The sequence below is a fragment of the Etheostoma spectabile genome, chromosome 10, assembly GCF_008692095.1.
Source record: "Etheostoma spectabile isolate EspeVRDwgs_2016 chromosome 10, UIUC_Espe_1.0, whole genome shotgun sequence".
Lineage (NCBI taxonomy): Eukaryota > Metazoa > Chordata > Actinopteri > Perciformes > Percidae > Etheostoma > Etheostoma spectabile.
In genome coordinates, this window is record NC_045742.1 from 11,061,768 (window position 1) to 11,068,005 (window position 6,238).

Sequence of the window (6,238 nt, forward strand, 5' to 3'; positions counted from 1 at the left end):
TGTGACAAAAAATGTTGTAGCCTAAAAAACGTGTGACATCGCTTAGAGCACCTTTAATTTCTAAGTGCAAAAGATGTCTGTGGTTTTCTACCACTTGGTAGGAATAATCTGGCGACGAACATCAGGAAACCTGTCTTCGTAGTCGATTGGATGGTTGGTTGGAAAAGACTGCCCGGTTTGTTGATTGGCAATGATCTTTAGGTGTGTCACTCAGCCAGAAGTCCAGAACAAGGTGCCGCCCACAAATGGACAAACAAACGGACACAAAAAGGAGGGGAAACACAGGAGGAAATAGAAAACAGATCAGCGCAACAGCTCTGACAGCATCATTTAACAGGGGCTACTGCCAATGATAATGTGAGGATTTGTAACTGCAGTTACCCTGGATGAACCACAGAGTTGAGTGTGTCAGTGTCTTTGAAAGTGCATCAGTCTTAATGGCTTTTGATTCGTTGCTGCACCGCATGATCAAGATCCCAGGGATACATTCTAGCAAAATCAACAGTGACAGGCCCTGAGCTTTCGCTCGATGCGTGACTGACCCCTTATCCAACCTGATTGATTGTGAACTTACAAGCCCTGTTCCCCCAAGTTATTGTCAGGGATTTTGTATTTCCTCCAAAGAAGCAGCAGCATCTCAAAAAGCAAGTATAAAAACACAAGAACCATTAAAACAAAATGTATACATTTCTCACAATCTTTTATGAGGCAGGCAGCTCGGAGTAGTTTTTCAGATTAGGTGGGACTAAAACAAACTTCAGAAACTACTAAACTACTCATTGGAAGGAGTGCTGAAGGGATTTATTTATTAGTCAATTGACAAAATGAATCACCAATCATTTTAATAACTGGTTTTGAAAGATTAGTTTTTTGGGCATTTTTAAGCCTTTATTTATAGAGGATAGCTGATGACATGCAGCAAAGGGCCGCAGGTCGAAGTCAAACCGCTGTGTCGAGGGTTAAGCCTCTATATATGGGCGCCTGCGCCACCAGGTGAGCTACCCAGGCACCCACTGGTTAATAGTTTAAAACTGCTTCTAGTTTTTCAAATGAGAATATTTGATGGTCTCCTGTGACAGAGATAATAATGGTTTTGGACTGTTTGGACAAAACAATGCATTGGTTAATTAACACCCTAATAAAAAGTCAATGTCACTGCACCTTTATCCTTCAGTGACAACATACACAATTTCCTCTCAGGTGTGTTCATGTGTCGTTGATTTTTCTGTCATTGGAAACCTTTAAAGATCCATTGGTTTGATTCAACTACACTTTTGAGTATGCAGAAAAGAGAAAAAGAAAAACCTGAAATGAAAATGTAATACACAGCATCACCACACATGATAATAAACAGAATAAACAAGAAAATTAATTTGGTTGAGCAAACTAAGTTGTCCATATGGATGCCACATACTAATACAGTACAACCCTGCTTCAGCGTTCCCCCGGGTGCCTCAGTCAGTACTCCCTATCACATTTATTACAATTGTGAAGTGACACATTCAGATACTTGACCTCCTGCATGATTAATGCAAGTGTCCCCATGTGAGAAGTCTGTTTTTAATTCAGTTTCCTTGCATTCCCTAATCCTGAAACATGTGCACTGCTCTCTTCAGTTGCATTGTGTTAATAACAAGAAACCTGCACTAATAAATGCCAAGTAATTACAATGTGCAATGCTACTGACTGATTTATGAATATTAATGGGATTTGACAACTCTCCACGATGAAACAAGCAAGCTGTGCTCTGCATTATCTGCTGGAAGATAGGTGTTATCAAATGAGAAGAAATTGGCAAAGAACAGTTTGAAATACTGTATACAAACAGCTATTGGCAGTGTACCTTGCATATATTTTTCCTATATTACTCCTGTGGCTAACTAGTCAAATGTAGGTAGTGTCATGTGGAGATATTTCCAGTGAGCTTTTCCCAGCCAGCCATCTACAACATCAATGGTAAATGTAAAGCTTTTTTTGTCTCTCAGAACTGAGAGACTTTTTTTTGTCTCTCAGAACAGAGAGACAAAAAAATCATTCCATGATCTAAAAGAAGCAGGAAGAAGTCATATATTACCTGCCTTCTCCACACAAGTAACTACCACATATAGTCTGCCAATGCAGGTTGAATTTCTTACTAAATTTATACTTACCGTTTCTTGGGAATAGGCTAATTATTTGAAAAATGAATGCAGGATTTTACGAGGGCAGAAATGCAGCAATGTCCTTAAGGTGTTTCATGTTTTAAGCCCCCAACGTCGCCTTCCAGGCAGCGCTGCCAGGCAGGCACTAAGATCAGGCAAGGTTAAGGTTTGGTGCCTTGAAGTCAACGATCGGAGCGCTGCCTGGAAGTATATTTTGGGGGCTTAAAACACCATTGAGCTGCCCTTAAAGACCTTTTTTCCCACACCACGTCAGATTAAAGTACATCACAGAAGGGACTGACGGACTCAAGGCAACGGGCCTTAACAGGTGGTAGTAGTCTGAATGGTTGGGATTTACTGGGTCTGACTAGTTAACATAGGCAGCACGGTGGCTATTGGTTAGCACTTCTACCTCACAGCAAGAAGGCTCTTGGTTTGAATCCAGGTCGTTTCGGGCCTTTCTGTGCGTATGTACTGTATGTTCTCCCTGTGTTTGTGTGGGTTTCCTCTGGGTGCTCTGGTTTCTTCCCACCACAAATACATGCATGTTAGGTAGGACTTTTATTTATAGTATCAATTCAACCCAACAGTTCTAGTACTTCCCTCCAGAGCAAGCAACAGTGCAACAGCGGCAAGAAAAACTCCTTTTAGGAAGAAACCTGGGACAGACCCAGGCTCTTGGTAGGCGGTGTCTGACGGCCGGTTGGGGTTGAAATGAAGAGTGGCAATAACAGTCACAGTAAAAGATAATGGAACAGTGACTAAAAGTAGTAGTTCATGGCATAGCAGGGCACTGTGTGGCATTACAAGGCACAGCAGAGCGTAGCAGGATGTAACGGGGCATCTCAGGACGTGTGGCAGTACCACGGCAACGGATGCGACCATGATAGATAATGCTGTCAATAGTCTTTTTTTTTCACTGTATGTCCATCCCATCACAATCAGCTGTTGTGTACTTGTTGTTTTTTTTTCTCTCATTGTCACTTAGGTGTACCAAGATAATTTGACTGCAGTATTGTACCTCCTCTAGTCCCACATTTACATACATCATGTGCTTTAATAGACTTCACAAGATTAGACCCAACAAAAGTAGTGGAGAGGGAGTTATTCTTTATCACACCATTAAGAGTTTCCTTTGTAGCCTTAATGTTATTTTTTAGTGTTTTCACTCTCTTCCCGTCATCACTGTCAGTTAATTGTATTATGCCTTGTATATCATTTCAGGGAATTTAGTTTTATATTTCATGACATCTCTGTATCATCCCAAGATTTACAGGCTTTTTGCAAACCCTTGTTTCCTGGAACACTATTGGGCAATTCTTATCACAGTGATGTGTATAATTAAATGAAAATATGAAAAGTCCCTTCTGAAATTAGTCACATCTCTTCTTAACCTAACAAATGTAGGCTTTTTTTGCTTTCTTATCTTTCTTGGGTTGAAACTCAATATTTGTTTTATATATTTATAGCCGACTTTGAACAGTAATCACCACCACATTTCATGTAATACTGATAGAAAAAAAGAAGTTGTGTGACCAAACTGTGTGCTCCAGACTGAACTGTGGCTTGGCAGTTATCATAAATGTCCCAGGAGGTTGATAGCAAAGTCCAGATTTAGAGCATTGATTGCAGAAGTCCAGCATATTTCCCAGCTCAGTAAAGTGAGACCCTTTCAATGATTTTCTTCACTATTTCACGTATTGCGTTTTTTTTTTTCTGGCTGTCAGCGGTGCAGAGAAAACCGCCAGCAAGATTGCATCACTGTATTAAGTCATAGAGAGTACAGATACTGCAAGAAAAGTAGAGGCAGAGTCTAAAAACTGTTGAAATCACTTTATATTTGCTGACAGCACAGCACCTATGCAGGAACGGCTGGATATAACTTAATTAGCCTTGTCACTCTTATCAAACCTTGAAGTCCTATTAATACATGATGGAGTAAACCTGTTTAAACAAAAGCCTGTACCAAGCAGCATGCATTATCATGTTGATAAGAGTTTTCTTTGAATTATGGTTTTATTAGGGCTGAAGTAGAGACACAACCTGTGTGTGCATGGCAAACTCATTTTCAACATGTACCCTTTCAGTTTAATATAATGCATATGACATATGATTAAACACAGCTAGATGTACTCCTGAATTGCAAACATGCACACACTGAAGTGACTTTTAATTATGTTGTCCACCGTGGATGTTGCACATCCTGAAGAAGGGTTATTAGCTGCGACAGTGATGTTAAACAGCAGGAAATCTAAACTAAACTACCAGCTGTTGATTTGAATCAGAGTTTCAGCTGTTTGTTCATTATTTGAATTTGGGGCATACACATGGGTAAATGTAATTCACCCTCTGCAGAGGTGGGACACTATTCTTATCCTGTGTGCACATGTACACACAGTGAGCTCTTTGTTTCAAGAAATTAGCACCACCATTAATCAACACTTTGACCTGTAACTGTCACACTTGCCTGAGCTTTTGGCAATTTAACGTGACCATCATTTTTATTTGTTTTTATTTGTTGCTTTGCTTTCCGACAAAGTAGAATCATCCCAGATATGAAGCATATGTTGGTTAACCAATTGAAAGTAATTTGGCACTCAAGAGGGAGAAAGAATGAAGCGAGTCTGCTTCTCGGCATTGTTTTGCCCAATTATCATCAAAACTGCTCAAGGGATAAACAAGTCACCACTGTAACTTTTAGCACACTTGCAACAAAATCCTCTAGTGCCACCATCAGACTAGTGTTGATGGAAGACCCATTTGACTTTTATAGGTACACACTTTGGGTAAATTAAACAATCTGTGTTGCCCCACCATTACTACAAACTCCTATTTTGGCCCGTAATTCTCATAACTCGTAACTCATGTTTTAATCAAACACTCTTTCTTGTGTTTTGTTTAAAATCTAATCAAGGGGATATTTATGAAATGTATTTAAAGTTTTCCGCAAAGATTATTTGCTATAAAACTAAGACATGGTGAGCAAAATATAGTGTTTCAGTCCGATTTATTCTATTTTCACGTAATTAAAACATTCAGAACCCACATATTGTACTTGATGTGATACGTAGCACAGAGCTGATCACAGGCTCAAATCTATATTTAAACATTAAATCCTAAGATTTCACAGTATAGGCTATATTCTGCATAGGAAGTGATGGGTGGATTTTTGTTATGCAATATCAGATAACCATTTCATATGCTCTTGTATTTTTATAATAATTTAATAAACTTTAATATATTTGAATAGGTCTGTGTAACTTTGCTACTAGAAGTAGGTCTCCCTTGATGCATGGAGGTGCTGTATGCTCCTGTAAGCTGGAGTGAGGCCAGAAAGGCACCATAAGGATGCTCTGCGTTAGTCGCAGAAAAGACTTAACTGTGAACAAATTCATTTTACACAGCTTTATCACATGTCCACTCCTATACATCTGACTATAGCATAGTTGTGTCTGTATATTTGAATCTATAGGGCATACTGTTGTCCAAAGAATATAGGTGATGTTGTTTTTATTTTTTTACATTAATCGTACTGGGAAATAGTGAATCGAAGCGGATGGTAACGTTTGGCATGGGAGCCTCAGGGAGGACTTTCACCCAAATCCCAGACACAATGTGGATGTCAAACTGAGTGCTCTGTGTTCATTCATTTGTTCACTGCTGCTGCACTTAATATGTATTTTTCAGGATGTCTGTACTGTTTTTGTTGTACCACCCTTTGGGGCATAACATTTATGATAATTGGGCTTGTTCATGAATCACAATGCAAGCACTTTGCAAAAGATTGAGTTTCTTATAATAGTCAGAGAATAAAAACGCCCCTGCAGTTGTGTCAGGAACATCATTTATTGCAGACCTATCTAACTGGGACTCAGTTTGCAGCTGATAGAAGCCCTTATTAATTCTTTTTCCAATAATGGGGAATTGCTCAATGTGTAAACAAGCCTTATTTTACTTGTATGCAGTGTACTAAGCTGGATGCGTTTTTGTCTACTGCTAAATTACAGCTATATTATTGTTTTGGATTAGCTATTGTTTTGGATTTTTGGATTAGCTAAGGTACAAGCGGACGAAATGGGTTTCCTCAGGAGGGTGGC

The 6,238-nt window shown here is 39.3% G+C and overlaps 1 protein-coding gene across 1 annotated transcript in view; it reads left to right on the top strand.

Annotated features, from left to right (window-relative positions):
- The window catches only part of wu:fb13g09 (multidrug resistance-associated protein 5), a 40,976-nt gene that overhangs the window by 562 nt on the left and 34,176 nt on the right, over positions 1-6,238 (top strand). The gene's annotated exons all lie outside the window — the stretch shown is intronic.